The 22,948-nt window shown below is 42.8% G+C and overlaps 1 protein-coding gene across 5 annotated transcripts in view; it reads right to left on the minus strand.

Annotated features, from left to right (window-relative positions):
- CHRM3 (cholinergic receptor muscarinic 3) overlaps window positions 1-22,948 on the minus strand; it is a 597,168-nt gene that overhangs the window by 573,816 nt on the left and 404 nt on the right. The window contains exon 1 of one of the 5 annotated variants that reach the window (XM_066383368.1): window positions 22,683-22,818. The exons of the other annotated variants lie outside the window; for them this stretch is intronic. The gene's annotated coding sequence lies outside the window, so the exon portion shown is untranslated. Of the gene's footprint in view, window positions 1-22,682; window positions 22,819-22,948 lie in introns of those variants that run through there. 5 annotated transcript variants of the gene reach the window in all.

A 22,948-nucleotide genomic window follows, 5' to 3' on the forward strand; every position in this document is an offset into this window, starting at 1 on the left:
CATGCACCCCGACCAGGATCCACCAGCAAGCCCACTAGGGGGTGATGCTCTGCCCAGCTGGGGCTTTGCTCCATTGCTCAGCAACCGAGCTCTACTTGGAGCCTGAGGAAGAGGCCATGGAGCCATCCTCAGTGCCCAGAGCCAACTCGCTCCAATCAAGCCATGACTGCAGGAAAGAGAGAGAGAGAGAGAGAAGTGAGAGGGGGAGAGGTGGAGAAGCAGATAGAACCTTCTCCTGTGTGCCCTGGCCAGGAATCAAACCTTGGACATCCACACACTGGGCTGACACTCTACCACTGAGCCAACAGGCCAGGGCCAGGCACACAATAAGTGTTGTAAATGTTAATATTTATATTGTTTTCAGAGATTCATTTGGTACAAAAGGGTCCTACAGCCTCATGGTGTTTCCACTACAAATCATACATCTCATAAGAGCAGGAGCACCCAAGAAACTGATCACAAAAGAAAATACATATTCAATTTCGACTCTATGCAGTGAATTAATGCTCCTTAATCTCAGCTGAATTGCTTTCAGGAAATATGATACATTAAAGTAGTCATACTGTCAATCCTAAATTTTCAAAATGTATGTTATCGATCTAAAATATTCTGGGCCTGGCCTGTGGTGGTGCAATGGATAAAGCATTGACCTGGAATGCTGAGGTTGCCACCCTGGGCTTGCCTGGTCAAGGCACAGATAGGAGTTGATTCTTCCTGCTCCTCTCCCCTTCTCTCTCTCTAATGAATAAAGTCTTTAAAAAAATTTTTAATTAATAAAAAGAAAAAAATATTTTATTTTGTTCCAGAGTTTTTACTACCTGCTTTGGAGCAAACATAAGGTAGAGGCTGATGTTTGTTTGTTTGATGCTACACAACACAAGCAAACTGGAAAGGATGGAAGGTGGTTTATTTCAAATAACATCAAACTGCTGTAAACACCTGCCTTAGGTAGATGGTACCTAAATGAACATTCAAAAATACTCAGGTTCATTTAAATCCAAGTGAGGAAGGGATTAACAGCTTTCTTAAAATGTAAGCCAGTGTACGCTTCATTGTAGAATGTTTCCTCTCATTTATGCCAAAGACAAATACGTAAATGCCATCAAAGCATGCGTTCAATAAAAATTAACTGTGAATGTAAAGAAAGCAAAGGAATAGCAGAAATAAGTGCACAGGGTGCAGGTGCCCGACAGCCACCCAAACACACTCGGTCATCGAGCCGAAGAGATGCCACCTGTGGCAAAGGCCGCATACCATGGGAGCTCTACAGATGACGAGGGCCCGGGAAATCCAAAATTCACATTCTTTCTTTCAAAAACTCTGGTTTCTTTTCAACAAATGTCTCTGCTTTGGGTCATATTATTATATTTTGATCTCTTCACCATAACCTTAAAACACCCAAGCAAACATTTGCAATGGAAATAACAATAAAAAACAAATATCTGGTTCTTATTTTTAAAAATGGATCTGTATATGTGTACCTCCTATGCTCCAAAACCACACTAACTGCAGAGTAACATGTAAGTCCACTTGATTTTGAGCCTTTCTATTTAATTAAATAACCTGGACAAGTGAGTTCTCTGCTTCAACACAGACACTCATTATTTCATGTCCCATGGTTTTGTTAAAAGTAACATTGAAGTAGTTGATTAAAGTTTACAAAGTGTGGAACACAACTAAAAGACACCACCACATCATTAAATACAGTTTCTGGTTCAGTTCCTACTTTTCTAGGAACTGGGTTTATCTTTTCAGAGTGTAGGAAGGGACGAGGTTAACCAGCAATCCTCAGCACACTGAAAAGCACCACCCTTCTCTCCACCAGCTGGGATCTGCTCTGTCTGTCTTTGGAGGAAGTCTGCAGTGCCTGATCAGACAGTGGTGCAGTAGATAGAGTGTTGGACTGGGATGTGGAAGACTCAGGTTCCAAACCCCAAGGTTGCTGGCTTGAGCGAGGGCTCATCTGGTTTGAGCAAGGCTCACCAGCTTGAGCCCAAGGTCGCTGGCTTGAGCAAGGGGTCACTAGCTCTGTTGAAGCCCCCTAGTCAAAGTACATATAAGAAAGCAATCATTGAACAACTAAGGCACTGCAACAAAGAATCAATGTTTCTCATCTCTCTCCACACCTGCCTGTCCCTATCTCTCCCTCTCTCTGTCCCTGTCCCACCCCCCTCCCCCAGAAAAAAGTTCGTAGTGTGGTGGGTCAGAAATACTACCCTAACAATCAGGATTACGTTGCCACTCTTACTCATATTATCCCATAGAAACTTTCCTAGGAGACAGTAAAGTAATTGTATTTAAAAAAAAGAGTATATGTAATAGCAATAATAATAAAATGACCTCTGAGGTGCTTACTGGGTGTAAGGCCCACTAAGTGCTCACACATGCACTCATTCTGGTTCCCTGACAAGCACAAGGGGAGAGGGTGCAGTAACTATCACTCCACAGGTAACAGAACGAAGCAACTCTGAAGAAAAGGGTCAGTGCAGGGAGGACAACAGTGATGGAAATCTGTGAGCACAGCGGTACCTGGGCTGAGAGGCTCTCCAGGCTGAGTGGCTCCCAAGGAGAAGAAGACAGACAGACAGGACAGAAAGAAGAAGGGAGAGAGGGAGAGGGATGTAGAGAAATAGTTGAGGAGCCACTGCGCCACCTCACCCGCAGGTGTTGTAAAGTACCAAAAGCTACAGAATTAATATTAATATTTTGGGAGGCTTGAAGAACATTTTATTAATTTGGGTTAAGGTGTGCAGAGAAATTGTGAGAATAGTCTCTGTACTGTGTGATTGGCATGACCAGGATAGCCCTTGGCATTGTATTGTAAGTGCAAAGGGGTGAATGGCTAGCCAGGTACAGGAAGAGAAAAGCCAAAATAAACCTTTTCTTATAGCAATGAGCCATTTGCAGGCATTTGTCCCCACAGAAACTACCTCTCCTATGTAAATGCGTGTGTGACTCTGGACAGAGAGATAGCAGATAAACACTAGATAATATAGGAATGCCTTTAATATGTAAAAAGACATCTTTCTACCATTGTGTTGACTTGTAAATTTTGTTTTCTCCAAAATAATGTATGGATTGCAAATTGAACATGGTCCTATCATGTTAAAGGACATATGACTATAACCAATAGTGGTAAGGGGCTCCTAATTACAATTTTTGCTTCTGTACTTTCCACTTACAAAACTATAAAAACTAAGTAGAACAAAGGGCCGGCGCGCTCTCCCTCAGACCTCTGTCAGAGTTGCCATCGCTTGGTCAAGCTAGACAATAAAGCTTTGATGTGTAATCGATGGACTTTGTTCATGTCTTCAATGTTTTGGGTCCCTCTGGATTAGGCTTAACAGAGTGAAAAGAGAAGAAAGTAGTAGCGAAGGAGAACATGAGACAAGTATTCATTCCAAGAACACAAACAAATAATACAAAAGAAAAAATATCATAGTTCACTAAATAGGTAGATAGTGAGTAGAATTATCAAAACATGTTAATATTGATATAACCAAAAATTTTAATATGATTCTCTTGGGAATACAAGGGGGAAGATTTATAACAAGGCTAAAATCTCATTTTGTCCAGTAGGAAGTAAATTCTAAAAGCCAAAGAAAAGTAAGACAGTTGGTGAAGCATGCTACCTAGAAATATAGACGCAAATAAGAGAAAAAAACTATCCTGAACAGTTGAAAATGTTTACCTCTCATGAGTAAGACCCTGTGCAGGGTGGGGCACAAAGAATCACTATTACTTTATCTTAGCCTTAGGAACTATGTGACTTTTTAAATGGCTGAGTATAGGGGACCAAAAAATCAACAGGGTTTTTAGAGTTTGGATTTCTGGGAGACAGAGGTGTGGGGAACTGGCTTAAGCTGACAGTCTGTCCGACACCCCACCCCACTTGCAAAAAGCTAAGCCCTTCCCCACACCTCCATGTTAGCTGTGATGCTCATCCTGGCCCCCATCTTCACCAGAAAGACTGGCTTCTTTGTGTATGTTTATGTATTGGTGGGGGTTTTTGCACTTGGTAGAATTCTTGGGTTGCCTTGGAAACTGTAATCAGAAAAGTCATTGATTTGCTAATGTCCCACTTTGCCCTGTAAATAAAGGAGGATGTGGTTTTTTGGGGTGGCCATGTTTTCTGCTAGGGCGGTGTTTTCCTGCAGAGCCTTCCCGACTCCATCTTTTATTCTTTAAGTGTATTTTTCCTAATTCTTCACTGTTCTCATTCGGGACCTGAATATACTAGTTGCGGCTGGCTCACAACAGCTGAGTTATCCCAACACTGGTGACACTGGAACGCAACAACCATGTGAATCATATTAAAAAACAAAGTAGAGTGGACATAGTAGCTAGGCAGCCCTTTATCTCAACTCTGCTTTGCTGGCGAAAACACCCAGAACGGTCAGTGAGAGCAAAGCAAGTTTAAGCTGTCCACATAATGGGGCTGAAAGGCAGAAGGAGGAAGATGAATGAAATCATGTTTGGAGTTTCTTATTTTGTATCAAAAAATATATTGAGCTTGTTTCCTTCTCAGAAACCAAGCATTAAGGGGCAATAATACCATCGCCATTTTCATGGACTAGTCTTGAGTGGTCAGAGGATTTTAGCAGAGATGCCGAGGGGAGACAGAAGGTTGCCCAAAGGGAGCTGTGTCACAGGCACAGTAGCTCCAGGGAGAGAAATGAAGATGGGCAAAGGCACTGGGATGGGGGGTGGGCCATGGGATCTCTTTGGCCTTAAACTTCCCTGATGACTAAAGTCCGCATTCTGTGGTAGGGATATCTCCCCAAGGGAATAAGACTGGTTCTTAGAGGGCAAAATAAGCCTTAGACACTGCCAGGCTTTCTAACTCTCTTCATAAACATATTTTATAATGAGATATACACTCAATGTATGATATTAAATGTTTATGGGGTTCAGAGAGGAGATGAGAACAAAAAAAGCTTTAAAGACACTTTAAGGGCAATAATCATGAAGGTCCAGTTGAGAAACACTATATTAAAAAAAAATAAAGAGAAAAATAATGGTTGGCACATTTGGAATGTAAATTGGTAAAAACTGAGATCATTATCTTTCTGGTAGCATGAAGGCATTTTGTCATTGAAAACAAATGCCTTCATGTTTTTAAGGTTAATATCGTCCATCTAATACTGTACACCAAAATGTTTCTTTAAGTGTTAGAACAGTAGATACTCTCAAATAAAAACTGTTCTAGTATCTAGATTGCTGATTTTGTTTTAACAATATATCTCTATTCAGTGAAATCCTTGGTACTGACTGTAAGGGCAGTGGTCATGTGGGGAACTCAGGCCCTCCTGGAAACTTTGGCTGGGACTGCCCACAACCAAGCGCACCAAAAGAAACTTCCCAGGAGCCCTTTGGAAAAGAGCGACACCTCTGTCAGCCAGTGAGATTTCACCACGTCATATTAGCTCAACCACCCTAGGGACCCTTTAAATATCTCTCATGCGGGTCACACCTTGCGACTTGCCTAGCCTCTGTCCCTGGGGCTAAGGAACCTCGTTGGGTGGGAAGCGCTCTGTACTCAATAAAGCCTTTTATTATTTCACACTTTTGGCTCTGGTCCCTTCCTTCCTTCTTTCTCGGAGGGGAAAAATACCTTACATTTTGGTGCCGAAAACCCGGGAGGAGTTAGAAGTCCGCAAGGACTGCTCCTCTCCTCTTCTCTGAGAAAGAACCAGGATCTCTGACCTTCCACTCACTTCCACGCACAGCGCGGTAAGTCCCCTGCCTCCAGTCACCCTTGAGTTCTTTTCGCCAAGACTCCCTGTCCGGAAACCGTAGCTAAGTCAGGGACCTCTTTCCATTCTGAGTGCGTGTGTGCCCGTGGAGACATCCCGAGCACATCCACTTTACCTTATCCATTCGTGGCCAGAGCTTGAGTTTTGGGACGCCGATACACATCTCTGACCACTCCGAAGACTGAGGGCAGCCGTGGGGGCACAGGAATCTCTCCCTCCCTAAAGAAGAAGAAACTGTTCTTCTTCTCCGCTGTGGCCAGGCCACAGAACCCACTGAATTAGCCTCCTGAAGGGACTTTCGGTTTTAACACCCTCACCAATTTAACTATCACCAAAAAAGCTGGGAGCTGGTTGGAGATCTCTTACATTCATGGCTTCTAATTATTTGCGCACCATCCTTAAACTCTGTGCCACTGGTTCCACCACGCAGGCCCTTTATCTGGCCAGAGAAACTTCACCTAAAACCTCCACTCCTGATCTTTCCTTCTCTGCGGACTCCCAACTCTCTTTCCTTCCTGCCTGACCCCCGGGGGCACCCCTCTCTCAGGACTTCTCTCTGGTCCCTCTGCGGACCTCTTCGCTCAGGTTTCTTCCCTCTGAGAGCCCCCTCCTCTCCCTTCGCAAAATCCTGTTTCTTATTCACCACTACCAGTCTCTCTTTCTCCTCCCTTGCTGGTCAGGGGTCCCTCCCTTTTTCACTGTATTCTTAAGTCCCTCCTCAGTCAGGCCATTCTCCACCTACTATTGGCTCTTACACCGGTTTGCAGGACGCCCAACCCTAATCTTCTTATAGGAAGGCCTGGCCCCATCCTGCCTCTGGCTCTGGCATTTCTGGCAGGATCTGGGTGCTGGGCTCCCTATGAGCCCCCCTCCTCTTATTCTCAACCCCCAAACCCCTATCCAGGACCTGTGAACATGGCATTTAAAATTCTTAATAGTCCCAACTAGTAGAAACAGCCAAGGCTGTTTGCTAGGCCCACATGCAGCAGAAAGTAACGCTCCAAACCCAGACTCTTGTGGCAGCCCTGAGGTTGGCAGAGCAACAGAGTCAAGACACAGGAAATGCCCAACCCAAGTTCAAGCTGCAAAGAGAAACCCCACCAGGAGCTTGCTTTAAGTGTGGCAAGCAGGATCATTGGTCCTGGCAGGGCCCCTGCCCGCAGCTGCCCACTGAGCACTGCCCTGACTGCAAGCAGTCCGGTTACTGACGGAGCAATTGTCCCTTTGGGCAACAGGCTTTTCCTCAGCACCTCTATGTGGAGGACAAGCCGCCCGAATGGGAGGCCGGTTCAGCCAGGTAGGCACATTGCTCAAACTCCTAGGACATGGCCTGGACTCAGAGAACCCAGGGTATGCTGCAACTAGTGGGTAAGTACATCTCATTTCTTGTGGAAAAGGGGGATTACCTTCTCTGTTTTGCCATCACACTCTGGACCTCTAATTCCCTCACAGGTCTCGGTTATGAGAGTGGATGGGACTCCTTCCTTTCTCCTTCTTATGCCACTCCTGACATGCAGTTTTGCCTCAAGCTTGCTCCCATGCAGGACCACTGGCAGTTGGAACCACTGGACTCCATCCATCTCCATCTCACCAATAGCTGGACCCTACAGATCCTCCTATTACTCCTCTTTTTTTTAAATCCTTACAGGACCACATCTGCGAAGTTTCTCAACTCACGGCCAAACAGATGTTCCTTCTGACACCCCTCAAAACCACCATTGGCCAATTTCCCCCTCCCCACGATGCCCCTAATCAGCAGGAAGTAGCCAGATGAATAAATGGCACCCCTATTCTATTTAACACAAAAGGTCAGAATGTAAGGTTGGTGGATAATGGGGAAAGGTCATGTGGGGAACTCGGGCCGGGAACTTTGGCTAGGACTGCCCACAACCAAGCGTGCCAAAAGGAACTTTCCAGGAACCCTATGGAAAAGAGCGACTGTCCATCAGTCAGTGAGATTTCACCACGTCATATTAGCTGAACCACCCTAGGGACCCTTTAAATATCTCTCACGCGGGTCACTCCTTGTGACTTTCCTGGCCTCCATCTTTTCTCGGGGCCAGGGAACCTCATCAGGCAGGATGCGCTCTGTACTCAATAAAGCCTTTTATTATTCCACACTTCGTGGCTCCAGTCCCTTCCTTCCTTCTCAGTGGAGAAAAATACCTTATACTGATCTCTACCCTCTATCTTTTAAAAAATAAATTAATCAAGCTCATGACAGCCCCTAATTCTATTTGACACAAACTTCCAGGTGACCCATGTAACATTCTACCTGCCTGATTTGAAGCCATCTGTTTCAAGCACTGTTTTCCACTTTGATTCAAAGCCCAGACAGTCAAAGGCTTTTACACACACATATGGTTTACGGTCTGAGGTGAGAAAAATTCAGGCCTATGGGAGGTCTCATGCAGTAAAAACAGTTCTTAAACTCGGGTGTGTGACCCCCAGGTTCTAAAGGAACGGTGACTGCAGTGAGTACCTTCTACCCAACCATTGTCAGAACAAAGTTTACAGTGCTAGGAATATCGAACTTCTCACAGTTTTGTCCCCATCTGCATCCTTCAAACCAGATTATTACATTATCATATTTTTTACATTATAATATTTTCTAAATAGCAAGAACCTTCAGTTGGTCCACGGAAGCCTCACACTCCATGAGGGCAAGACCCTGCCTTCCTTCTTCATCTCTCTGTCTCTGGTGTGCAGCAGCGTTCTGTCCTGGCTTAGCAGCTGCTCAATGAATACAGATGAATGAAGAAATAGAATATATGATCAGATTATAAAGATGGTGAATGATGAGATGGGGGTGCATGGTATTTCAGATCAGGTGATCTCAGATGCTGGTCCCATTAAGTGACAGTTGAGGAAAGATCAAAAGTGAAGAAGCAAATATATTGATCTCTGAATGAAGAGTGTTCCAAACAGAACAATAAGTGCAAGCAATCTGAGACAGAGTGATTGCAGTATAGACAGTATGCAGCAAGGAGTGTTCACTTGTAAGGAAAATGCTGTCTAAGTAGTCTGTCTCCCTTGTTTCTCAGTCTATTTAAATCTTGCTGATTCTTTCACCTCTCTCTCAAGTGAAATCCTTTAATCTAAGCAGTTCCTGGGATGAGGCCAAAAGGTTTGGTTTCTCCACCCTTTGTGTCCCAAGAACAACTTGGCTCAGATAACTCTATTTTACAAGGTAACGTACTTGTGGATTATAAACACGTATCCAGGGTCAAGACGTCACCACACATTTTATAACACAATCTTGTCCAAATTGCTTAGGAAGTCAAAGGCAGCATCTGAGGTTGCTATGGGCTTTCTAGAGACTTAAAGAAGTGGGCACTACTTTATTGCTCAGTCTGCTTTGAACTTAGATATAGAACCCTCAGCCTTGTGGAGATATGCTGAGCACCACACTGTAGTTGGTTATTTCTTTGCTCAAAATTGGATAAACAGACGGGCTCTCCGTTAGCAGGACTTAGGCAGGCATCTGATTCTGTAATGGTGATGTTAATGTTGGTTTATACATGTAATTTGCCCCAGACAACATCTGTTCATATTTCATTTACTTTGTAATCCTAAAACAAATCATAGATTGGATGACGTAGTCAAGTGGAAAGTTTCTAGTGTCCACGAGAAAGTGAAATATTTGTTTCTCACATATCTGGGAAACTAACTGACTCCCTAGCTCCAAGTGTGCCCACTTGTGTCTCTACTTGCATAGTTTATTTTAACTTTTCATATAAACAGAATACTGGTCAAAGTACATTAGAGAAATTCTCTTATATCATATTCACCAATATGTGTGACTTCCAAGAAGGGTTTCAAAAATGGGTTATCTGTATTTCGAATGAAAATGTTAAATGCCAGGGAGAATGGCCATGTTTAAAGCATGGACTCCATGAAACGTAAAACCAGTCCCTCTCAGTCATGGAAAACCAACACATTTGTTTTCACATCCAGTGGCTCATTTTGAATCTCATTTTAATTTTTCAAAATTTGGCTCACTCATTGGATGCACAAATGCAGATGTCTGCCATCTAGTGTCAGAAATCAGTATCTGCAGTCTAATTTTTCTAGAAAACAGTCATGATACTTTTTTAGAAAAATCCATCTAAGGCCCAAATTTAAGAGGTGGGGATTGAGGGGGAGTAAAGTCTAAGGAGGGTCATTCTACACTGTTCTAATACCCCCATGTCCTCTGATCTGACACCAATGGGGAAGGCTTGGTTAGAACCCATTAGGAACACTATTACAGGTGCTATGGGTTTTCACAAAGCTATAAGTTCTATAGAGGCAGCATCTTGCCCTGCTTATTCATCCTTTATCTCTAGCACCTTGAACAGTGCCTGAGACAGTTCAGGAACTTACTAACTGTAATGAACAAGTTAATGGGCCGGTCGAAGAGCTGGAAAGGGACTAGACAGGGGTCTCAAACTTGCGGCCCGCCGAACAATTTTGTGCAGCCCGCAGACTAATCCACGAAGTTCAAAATATTTTGGATAAAATTAAGTAAACCCGTGGATTAGTCTGCGGGCCGCACAAAATTGTTTGGCGGGCCGCATGCCGCCCACGGGCCGCGAGTTTGAGACCCCTGGACTAGACTGTGGGTCAACAAACACAGAAATCTCTAAACTTGTAAGGAACTGAGTGATTGATCTTTTTGTTTAATTCTCTTAAAATTAATGTAATACTTTTCATTAAACATGTGAACAGGATTAATTATACTGTATATATTTTTTAATTTTCTCATTTTTTAGGAGATCTATATAGGATGCCCTTTAACCAATGAGCAAAACTAATCTATGTTCATTTTTAAGAACATACATAACTGAACTGCTATGCATATACAATTTTAGACTATTTTGTCTTTGCTTTCATGACATTCTGTTGTTCATATCAATAATATATGTGATGCACTTGCCCAGAAAGGTAATCCCTAAAAATAGCATTGCACATATGCAAATGCTATATTTCCTTATGGTCTGCTTATAACTGAAGACCTCCCAAAATACTGACAACTGCCTATACTTGAGATAATTTCTGCATTTATACCACTTTGTATACACTGTTACCCATATTTAAAACACACACACACACACACACATACATACACACACACACACACACACACACACTTCTCTATTTTGATACATGGGATACATCTGATGGAAACAGTTTTATTTTAATTCTATACCTGAGATCTCAGTCTTTGTTCAGTATGTTAAAATAAAAGAAAAAGAAATAAAAGAAAGAGCATACCATCCTTCCCCAAAGCCTGAGAATACCCTAAACTAAATAGGACAAATGTTTTTTGGGTTTTTTTTTGTATTTTTCTGAAGTTGGAAACCGGGAGGCAGTCAGAGAGACTCCTGCATGAGCCCGACCGGGATCCACCTGGCACGCTCACCAGGGGGCGATGCTCTGCCCATCTGGGGCATCACTCTGTTGCAACCAGAGCCATTCTAGCGCCTGAGGCAGAGGCCACAGAGCCATCCTCAGCGCCGGGCCAACTTTGCTCCAATGGGGCCTCCGCTGTGGGAGGGGAAGAGAGAGACAGAGAGGAAGGAGAGGGGGAGGGGTGGAGAAGCAGATGGGTGCCTCTCCTGTGTGCCCTGGCCAGGAATCAAACCAGGGACTCCCACACGCCAGGCCGACGCTCTACCACTGAGCCAACCGGCCAGGGCCAATAGGACAAATCTTACCAGAGAACATAGCCATTGCCAACCCAGGCTACCTACTTAGGAAAGGTAGAAAATATTTCTCAATCTTTTACAAGCTCTTTCTTTCTCTCACTCTGTTATTCTTCACTAGTAAGTCTTAAAATCAATGAAGCAGGAGTATTATTTGAGGTATTTATTTAAAATGCAGACTGACAAACCTGGTCCAATTCTGAGTCAGTGTTCTGGTGTCATTTCTGAGACCATATTTGTGACAGCCACCAGATGACTGCAGAGCATAGGTCCTGGGCTGTAGTTATAGAAGCAGCACCAGGAATCCCTGGGTGGAAGTCTTTCAGGGTTACAGAAGCACTCAGGAGAAATACTGATGATTATCATGCATTAATGATGATAATTGACTAATAATGACTACTTCAAAAGTGCTGGCCACTAGAACTAGTTGTTGGGGTGAGGGGAATAATTGGAAGGATGTTCTCTTAAAGGGCCATGCCTCTCAAAATGTCAGGATCCCCAGTGTAACCATCATATCTACACAGATAACCCTGCAGGCAAGTCAATATAATTCTACTGTGCTCTGTATGATATTCATCAAGAACACTTACTGTAGATTAATTTATAAAGTATTTTGTCATTATCACGATACCCTGAAAACTGCTAAACCTCAGATTTATCCCCCCTCACCAAAGTAATAGTAAGAGGAAATTCATTCAAAAACAACACATGCTGAGAGTGTATTATGTGCCAAGCACTCTGTTAGGCCTCTGGGATATTTCAGTGATTAAAACATAACATGTAAACCTCTGCTTTTACAGGGACCCAACGTATCATTTATTCAATAGTTTAGTGAGGTTCTCATTCATATTTACAACATGTAAAGTCCGAGGTACAGAGAAGCAATCAGCGTGTGGTTCCTGATAAGAAGCTCAAAATCCAAAAGAAAACACTGTCATTTAGGTCTGGCCAGTGGTGGCACAGTGGATAGAGTGTCAACCTGGGACACTGAAGTCCCAGGTTTAAATCCCCAAGGTCACCAGGTTGAGGTCAGGCTCACCAGCTTGAGTGTGGGGTGGCTGACTAGAGCCCAAAAGTCACTGCCTTGAAACCCAAGGTGGCTGGTTTGAGCAATGGGTCACTGGCTCAGTTGGAGTCCCCAGGTCAAGGCACATATGAGAAGCAATCAATGAACAACTAAAGTGCTGCAACTAACTACAAGTTGATGCTTCTTATCTCTCCCCCTTTCTGTCTCTCTCACTAGAAAAAAAAAAGAGATTGTCATTTATGTAATTTATTATAGTGCAAACAAGTACGACCAACATTGTAACAAACACAAGAATAACACCAAAAGAGCACAGGATTGAAAAAAAAAGGAATTTTCTTGGGAAGACACTTTCCTAATATGTGTGGGATGCTAGCAGGCAAAGGGAGGCCAGCCCGTTTTAGGAAGCACAGAGGGTCTCAACGGATACTCAGAGGCAGGAGAAGAGAGGCACGTCCCACCTCCTTCAGTTAAATGATGGGGCCACAGCAGCGGGAGAAAAGGAAGATGGAACTGGAAATGACTTCATTCATTACAGAATAGAGACGAGCACAGAGATGGAAAGCAGGGATGTTACTGGAACTGTGCAAAGGGGAGATGGGAAAAGCCCATCTCAGTGATGGTCTAAAGCAGTGGTCCCCAACCTTTTTTGGGCCATGGACCCGTTTAATGTCAGAAAATATTTTCGCAGACCGGCCTTTAGGGTGAGACGGATAAATGTATATCACCTGACTGAGACAAGTGTCAAGAGTGAGTCTTAGACGGATGTAACAGACGGAATCTGGTCATTTTTTAAAAAATAAAACATCATTCAGACTTAAATATAAATAAAACGGAAATAATGTAAGTTATTTATTCTTTCTCTGCAGACTGGTACCAAATGGCCCATGGACCGGTAATGATCCATGGCCCGGGGGTTGGGGACCACTGGTCTAAAGGAAGTACTCAGCCAAAGGATTCAATCTGAGATCCTAGGATGACTGTAGTGCACCAGATTAATACAGGAATAGTATGAGGAACGGTGTATTTTGGAGAAAGGTGATGAGTTCCAATATCCAAATGGTATATTAGAGGTGCCTGAGTGATACTCTATGGAAACGTCTGAGTGCCTCAAATGGACATCTAGCACTCAAGGGAAGCCCGAGGTGCGACTGAAACCACCAAGAAAAAAGTGGAGTGAGAGCAGCTTGACTCCTGGGAAGAGATTTAACATGAGAGAAGAGAAAGCTGGGCATGGCGTGGCTGTAGGTGAATCATTCAACATTGCAGGATGAAGGTTCCTCAAATAAAAGATACAAGACATAGAAATATTCTTTCTATAATTTCACTAACTCAGACTACAGAAGTCTCATTCAGCCTCAAAGTTTTGTCCCCTTATTGTTTGGCATTAAACTTTTAAGATTTTACTTCATAAGACACACCAGCCTTGCAGACAGCTCTAGACTCCCAAGCCCACAGTGCCCTCCCACTACCTGCGAAACAGTCTTCCAGGATTCTACTGGAAGACAAAGACTGATCTTTTCTTAGAAAATGGAAAATAAGGTCACAGTAACAAACATTCATCATTTATCTGCCCAGCATTCTTAGAGCAATACTCATTTTGACTTCTGCAGAAATTTTCTTTTTAACAAATACCTTATGTTGTGCCTTCTCTTATTGGCATTTTAGGGCATAGCTCATATGAAAAGGAAAAAAAAAGACATAGCTCATATGACTATTATTTTTGCACTTCTCCCAAAATTATAATTTTGTTAAATATACAAAGATTTTTTAAATCTCTGGTTAAAAATGGTCTATGATTTTTTTTAGTCTAAGCTTATATTCATTCATGAACAAAAACTAGTACACATATATATGTGTATACATTATATGTGTATATAAATATGTCCATGTTCAGAATTCAAAATAAGTATCTTTACAAATATAAAGAATATGAAAGCATATGTTGACATCAATATAAAATCCAGCTCTTTGAGAGCATGTGATCAAATGATGATTATAATCTAGTATCAAAGATGAGCGCTCAACATGTCTACATTAGCCCGTGGCCAATGTCAGCCCCGAAGTAGAAGATGAGCTTCAGCTTTCAGAGCCAGTATCTATGTGTCACGCCTACAAACTCAGAATGTCCAGCACTGTCCCGGGGGCAGAGAAAGTGCTGAATAAGAGATGCTTAAATGATCAGAAACTCAAAGCAAACATCTTTCTATATTGCTGGACCATTTTCAAGTGGATTGATTTTTATGCAGTGAAATCGATCCATCTTTTGGAACACACTGCAGATTTAAAAAACAGGAAAATCTATATACTTACACTTGAAGTCAGGTTGCAGAAGTCTATTCTTATGTCAGTTTAGTATGAGGCAAATGTGAGGCTGTTTATAGGAAAATATCAGAGGATTATAGGATAACCATAGCTATCTTTGGAGGCCTTTGGTCATGATGGACTTTTACTTTTGACATAATATATTTCAGTAATATCTGAACTCTGTGTAATCCATCTTACTTTTATAATGAGAAAAACAGCAAGAACTCTATTTACACATGTTCTATGTCCATGTGTATACTGAGTGTCATGGGGAAGACTGTACTAGGGTACAGTTTAGGGTAATCAAGGACAAAAAAAACATGGTGTCTTACCTCAAGGATTTCACGCTCTAGTATCTGAAATATTTACACACATCCACGCATTTGATCAGTTATAAAAATCAGAATCTGATACATTACTAAAAGATGAATTCATAGTGAGACGTGATGTCTAAACCAGTCCTTGACAAGTTGCTAAAACCTGGGCAATGAGGCTGTAGAAGAGCAGGCATCCTAAGAGCATGAGAATGTGTGAAAGTCACGAAAATGACATTTACAAAACAGCAGGTACCGAGGGTCAACTGAACAGGACCGTGAGACTTGAGACTGAATTTAAATCTAAACCCGAGCCATGGAACAAGTCAAATGCTAGCTGAATACCAATGTAAGACATTTAGCTGTTATTTACTAGCTAACAGGGGATGTTGAAGAAGTTTTAGAGGGTAGGAAAAAAATGATCAGATGTGGCCTTCAGTAAAAGTCATCTACAGAGACTGGATTAGGAGAGAGCATGAGAGCATCTGGGCAGCTCAGAGATGCCAAGATAAAGGTATGAAGGTCTGACTTGCATTGTTAGAAATACAGATTCTCAGGCTCTGTCCTGGACCTGCCAGTTAGCAAAGTTCCTATGTGATGTGAATAAATACTAACATGGGGAAAACAATGAATTAAGGTGCTGTTATACGAAAAAAAGCCAAGAGTTTGAGGTATGCCTTGGTTGAATGATTACACTCTGATATCTGACTGAACATGGGCGGAAATTAAAGAGAATAAAGCAAGATTATTCAGCAATCCTGAGCTGTAGGATGGCCAGGCTATTCCCAGGTGCAGGAAACTCCAGGGTCCCAGGGAGCAGACGAGACTGCTATCCACTGGGCTTCTGGAAATGCTCCTTCCAGAAGCCAAGCTGATGAAATGGGCATGATCCCCACTGAAGGGTATTATGAAAACAATGAAACCATGAAAATAAAGTTACAAAAGGCATGGGAGTCAACCGAGGAGGCACTTTTAGTTTCACGCTACTCAGAAGATGGGGCTGGAAGCTAGAAGGAGGAGGAACTAATGGGCAGGAGCTGGAGAGTAGGATGCTTCGAAAACTAAGGGAGGTTGAAGGTGTTGCTAAGAATTGACAGGGGATACCTGAGGAAGAGTCGCTATTTTATGATAAAGAGGGTACAGGTGGCTTTTGGCAGAGCAGTTTCCATGAACCTGGTCAGGATGAAAGCCAGGGAGCAAATGGTTCGAGTCAGAGCATAAAGAAATTGGGGGTGGGGAGACTACTTACTGACTGTAAATAAAAAGAAATAGAATGAACATAAAAATTTAGAAAGGGCACAAAAGACCAGATTGAATCAACTTTAAATTGTTGAACTTTAAAGCATTTCTTATGGAAGAAAGATCAGAAATATTCTCATCATAATTCTCAGAATGATTAGGAAGGCAAACAAGCTACTAAGAATTAAGTTTTTGGCTCAATATGAAGAGGATCTGCCCCTCACTGTTATCTGGAAATGGAACAAACTTCCTGTGTTAATTTCTCAGAGTACACAGACACATAGGCCGATGAATACCCACAGGGAATGACAGAGTGAGGCGCAGCACTGATGGCATCTGCAGTGGGCTCAATGCTGCCCTCTCCCCAAGTTGCATCCAGGCCCGAATAGTGAAAACCTGTGAATCTGACCTTATATGGGAAAAGATGTGATATGGTCAATGTTCTTAAAAGGAGGAGCTTATCTGGGTTTTTTGGGTAGGTCACAAATGCAATCACGTGTCCTTATAAGAAGGACACACAGAGAAGGAGGAGACAGTGTGATGACAGAGGCACAGACTAGAAGCAGTCACGAATCAAAAGACACAGAAAGCCACAAGAATATGCCATGAGGGGGCAAGGTAGGACTCTCCCCTAGTGGCTCTGGATGGAGTGTGGCCTGCTGACCCCTCGATTTCAGCTTCTGCTCGCCAGAAATCAGTCCTAGGAAATTAATACAACATCTACCAGCACCTTCTGGTGCTGTGATTCCTTGAGCTGCTCTCACCTCATGACAGCCATTAGGCTCCTGGAAGGCAGAGCCTTGGACTCACCCTCCTGTGTATCCAAAAAAGGACATCCACAGCCTGCACATTAGATAGCACTGACAGGGCGAACTGCCAGAGATACACCGTGTGTGAAAGGGAAAAGCAGAGAGAGGGGCAGACAGATTCATTTTTCTCAAGGAAGTATTTACTAAAATGTCCTTATCACGTACTCCCATGAAATTAACTCATGAAGTTAACTTCTGTGGAGAGAAAGCATGAACTCCATCTGGGTTATCCTGTGAAATTCAGTATTAAAGCTGGAGAGCACAACCAGGATCCAGAGGAGAAGCACGTGGCTTCTAGTTACTTAGATAAGTTTTCAGTTTCTTATAATTAAATGAATTAAGGGGCTTAAAATAATTTATTACAGGAAAAGGAGAGTGATAACTACACTCAAGGAAAGTTGAAAAAGTTGAAAAGTTGTTGTAAATAGAAAGGATTTGGGGGAGACGAGGGAAAAGGAGGGCTCCATTTAAAGGGACATTGGGTCAATTCCAGCATTCCTTCATGTCTCCCTTCCCACAAGATAATGCACACAACATGTGTTAATACACATTGAGAAATCACAGGCCAGGAAGACAGCAAGGTCTTCTTTTTAATGCATAGTTTGAGGGGTCTCTACACAAGAGAAACTGTGCTTTTAGAGTATTTTGAACTAAAATAAAATTGAAAATAACTAATAACCACTGTGTTCAATAATGGTTTTAAGTGAATTTACATAGCTATAGATAGATATGTACATAGAGATAGTCTAGTAACTTGAAATTTATGTGAATGGATTATTGGAATCTGTAAAATACCACTGGATTGGGGTCCACTGGCCGTGAGAGCTGGCTGAGTGAAACTCCAAATGGCTGTGACAAGAAGTGGTCCTTAGGTTAAGCACTGACTATGTTTCTCTCCAGCCCAAGTCGCCTGGGAAATTCTAGTCAGAGAATCTACTACAAAGTGATGTGTCAAAAAATACAGACAAATGCCGTCAGTAGATCCCTTTTCTTACAGCTTCCTGTCTTAATATTTCTGTGTGACTAACCCCATGGTTATAGCTGCCAGTAATGAATTAGAAGGCTTCAGCAAAAGACCATCAAAACCCCTCACAACCATAAATGCACAGTCCCTTGTACTAGACATCTGGTAGACCCCTCCCTTTTGAAACAGGCAGGTAGTATTTTACTTCAGTTTAACCTCACCTGAATTTTATCTGAAGAGCAGTGGTGGGAGGATATCCTGCCTGCCCCAGGATTCCTGTCACAGCACCACCTCCTGCAGTAGAGGTAACAGAAGGGAGCATATGGTATGGTATGGATTTCAAGGGAACACAGGGAACAGGAAATGAGCTGGGACTAAGTTAGAACAAATGGCCTAATGAAGGATTGTGTAGCTGACATTCAACAACTCAAATTACAGTAGTCAGGAGGGGTGTGGAGAGCTGAGACTTGATCCTGCCAACAATGACACACAAGGAGATTCTACTTGTCAAGTGCAACTTGGCAGCCAAGTCTTTGGGCAGAAATAATACACTATCAGGAAGGAGGCTGTGCCTTCATGCGAAGGGTTTGTCTACTTCACAACGGCATCTGAGACCAAGCAGAGGAATGGAGACTCACTCTTGGAGAGAAGTTCTTGGCAAAGATCAAGTTCACTGTCAAGGTCATAGGTAACACCTTGCCAGGAAATCTTGAGCACTAAAAGTGCAAATTGAAAGCACAAGAGAAGCCTAGTGCTATGACATGGCAAATATGACAAGAGTTTGAGAAACTGAGGCTAATGGGCAGGGGAATTCCAACACTTACGAGGGAAAGGGCAGAAAAACCATCTCAGGCTCCCTCCTTCTAGGGAGCTCGGGCTGAAGAGCCAGAAGCCCTACCAGAGTCTTATGCACAGTAGGGCAGCAAAGGCAAGATTGCAAAGCCCACATACTGCCAGCTATTGTCTACCTAGTTGTATTCAGTTCTTTTCCACCACTGTTTCCCCTTAAAGTTTCATATTTGAGCTGGCTCAACATAATGGCACAACTGGTGAAAAGAATGGCAGTAGCTCAGATGTTCCTTCTGCCGGCCTGTCATCGCCAGCAAAGCCTGGGATGTGTCACTGTGGCAAGCTGCAGCTGTGGCCTCAGCGGAGATGTCTAAGAAGGTACTCACCAGCCAGGGCACTTGGCCCTCAGGAGTGTGTCAGCAGGAAGTTCCAACAGGTGGTAGGAAAGAATTGCCAGTCTGGCAGAGAGCATGCCAGAACTGGGGAATCTACAAGCCGCCCAAACTCTGAGGCAAACAGGAACACGCAGCAGCAAGCTCCTGGGGGGGGGGGGGATGGGGGGGGGCACTTGCATACTTGCTCTCAGTGCACCAGAGAATGTTAAGGTGCCTGTGAGTCCAAACTGCCACTGCCTTTCACAGTGCTTTTGAGAGCGTTCAGAAAGCACTTCTCAAGCATCATGGCTTTTGACTCTCAAAACCACTTGGTAATGTAGACAGGGCAACTGCCATCACCTCCACAGGACACTGGGAAAGAGAGGTGGGAGCACATTTTCAAATATGGCTTATTTGTACTACAATTCAACAAAACTGTCTTCATTTCTTTGTTTGAAGACAATGCTTATGCACGTGAGTACTGCCCAGGATACGCCACTTTCAGGGAATGGAAAATCTGGCAAAGCCTTCCAGATGCTGTTTTATAGCTGATAGGGGTACCCTTTTACACCCTCAAGGCCTTCTGTGGGGGCCATAGGAGGAGCATAGCACAACTGCTGAGGTAAGATTCCAAGACGCTACTTTGAATGGCTCTGAACAAGGGTCATGTCCTCATGGAGAAGATAGGATCTGCCAGGGACAAGAAACTAACTTCCAGTATGACTGGCTTTGCCTCCTATCAAACTCATTAAATAATCTCTTTTCATCTCTCCCTAAAATGAAAACTTTCAAATGAGGCTGAAATTCTGTCCCAGAGTTCTAGTAAGACTAAAATTAGACAAGGGTCCCACTGGACCCAATAAGACTGACAGGTGACAAGTGACGGAGCACCCACTCCACGGCCATCACACCAGGAAAGCACAGCATTCAAGGACTAAGCAGTAGGCACATTTCATTATTCTGATTAATCTTTTTTTGAGAGGAGGGGGAGAGAGAAAGAGAGAGAGAGTGAGGGAGAGAGAGAGAGAGAAAGAGGGGGCAGAAGCAGGAAGCAACAACTCGTGGTAGTTGCTTTGTGTATGTGCCTTGACCAGGCAAGCCTGGGATTCAAACTGGTGACCTCAGCATTCCAGGTTGACGCTTTATCCACTGCAGCACCACAGGTCAGGCTATGCTGATTAATTTTTTAAAAGAGCCATGGTGGAGGCATTTGATTATTTTTTATTGGATCCAGATATGCCTCTTTGGTATTTTTCTGCAAAAATGTATTTTAAATTAGAAACACATTACATTCAACATTTCAAGTTACTGATACTTCAAAACCACAACATGAGGACAATAATGTATTATGATATAAAATTAGGTTCCATAAGTGAAGGACAGTTGTCTCTCTCTCTGCATAAAGACTAGACCTCATCTTTGTAAGACTCATAGTTCATTGGTCACATAACTGTCACCACATGCAAGCTATTCTCAAAACACATTTCCCTACGTTGCAAACAAGACCCAGTTTCCTTACACCTACATTGAACACATCCAGGCCATTTAGGAGTAAGCAATGAATTCTGCCAATGGGAACAACTCTATGAGGCAACAATAAAATACTGGCTCAGGAATTGATAGGAGACATTCTGGGTAATAATGTGAAAAATAACTACTTTAACATTTTCACATACACAAGCAACTTTAATCATATTTAATTTTCTATCTATTCAATTTACTGGTGTGAATCCAAGATATCCTAGTTCTTGAATAACTTCCCAGGCTTATTTTCAATAGGCTACATGCAAGTAAAAGCTAAAATACAATGAAAAAAAATTCGTATTTTACGCTGTACCTTAAAATAAACTTTTTGTAAAAAAATAAATCACTTGTTTTTATAAGGAAAAGAAAATGAGAGGCTGCATGGTAAAGAACTTTTAAGTATGCCTAAATAATTTTCAAAAATATAATACTTTTGAAATGATATTTTACTTGTTTTCATAGGAAGAAAAATAAGATAATTTGTGCTCATATATTTTTCTAAATTTTAAAGAAAACTCTCCTAAATGAGTCTAAATGTAGGTTAATGAACAATTACTCTTAGAACACAATCTATTTTTCTCCGAATCTTGACCATTTCCACACATGCTTTCACTTTTCCATAGTACATTTCTCTTTTACAATACTTTTCCATGCAAACATTGTCCAAGATTTTTTTCAAACTCTGCTTATCTCATATTCTTTCCAAATATCAAGACCATTTGAATAAATATTTGTTTGAAAAACAGTATCTTAACACTACTAGTTTCATATTAAATCCAATCTTAGAGCAACCCCCAGCCTACAGAAACAGCCTAAATCAGAACTGCAATGTAATTAATTTTTAATTAATAGTTTAAGCTAAAGTTCTATTTCCATATGGAAGCCGATATAAAAAATAACGTGTGTTCCAGTTGAACAATTATATATAAGCTAATTGAGAGAAACCATGCAAACACAGGTAAAGGCAGGTTATATTCTGTGAAGAGAGTGTGTGAGCTCAGCCACATTGTGTGGCACGGTGAATGCACACTGAAGCAGCTGGCATGTTGTATTTACTTGGCAACACCAGCTCCTATAACAAGAGGGTATACCCAAGCCATATCTGCAGAACAGAAAGACCTCTCTGTTTTTAATGAATGAGCTCCTTCCACATTATATGCACTCATTTCTTCTAGCCTCAGCTCTCCTTCCTGAAGTGTATATTCTTATGTAGGGTCTCTTTTTTAAATGCAAGCCTTTAAAAAAAACACAGAAAACACAGGAAAGAGTGATGAATGTTTCATGCAATGCAATGACTCAGGATATAAAATTATTTGGGACTACGTAATCAACAAATGCACTTTTTAAGAAATGTTATTTTTCAAATAGTAACCATTCACGACCCAACGATGGGGGATTAGGATATCTGTTTTGTCGGAACTGAGGACAGGAGAAAAATGAAAGGTCTGTGCCAAGCGTTCAGTGAAATAACCATTGTCCTCAATAACCTCAATACTCCTGTATAACCACGTTCGCCTCCTCAGGAGAGCCGTCCTTTCAATTACAAACGCGGTCGGCGGAAGGGTTCAAATATACTTGCAGATAAGTGAACATTTGCCTTCCTGAAACCTGTCCATATGGATTCAAGTCCTAGACCTCTGGTTCCTTTGCCACTTTCCACCTGCGTGCAGCCCAGAGAACAAGCCAACAGCGCAAGGTAGATGCGTGAATTCCACTGTGGCTCACGCGCCCCCCCCTCCCCCCCCCCACGGTTTGAAAACATGCAGAAACTGACCCAGCTGTGAGGCAGCTGTGCGGTGGAGGGTTGCAGAGAGCAGATCGGCTACAATCCACCAGCCGCCGCTCGGCGAGAGTCATTCTCGCGATCAGTAACGCCGCGCACCTGGCCTACGTACCTTTTCCAGGTGCAACAATAAACGCCAAATTCGCCTTTTCCGCCTGAAATGCGCTCAAAACAGGCGCCCACTGCAAGGTCGGGAGGTGTCTGCTTTAGCTTCTCAAAAGCATCAGGAAACTAAACGGGGATCCACACGCGACAGCACACACGCGCGCGCCACACGCACCGATCCCAGTAGCTCCTCGCGTCGCACACTAGGTGCCTCGGATCCGGCATTGGAAAGAGGGAACCCGAGCGCGGGAGGGCTGGGGGCGTCCCGGGCTC

The sequence above is a fragment of the Saccopteryx leptura genome, chromosome 1 (assembly GCF_036850995.1).
Source record: "Saccopteryx leptura isolate mSacLep1 chromosome 1, mSacLep1_pri_phased_curated, whole genome shotgun sequence".
Lineage (NCBI taxonomy): Eukaryota > Metazoa > Chordata > Mammalia > Chiroptera > Emballonuridae > Saccopteryx > Saccopteryx leptura.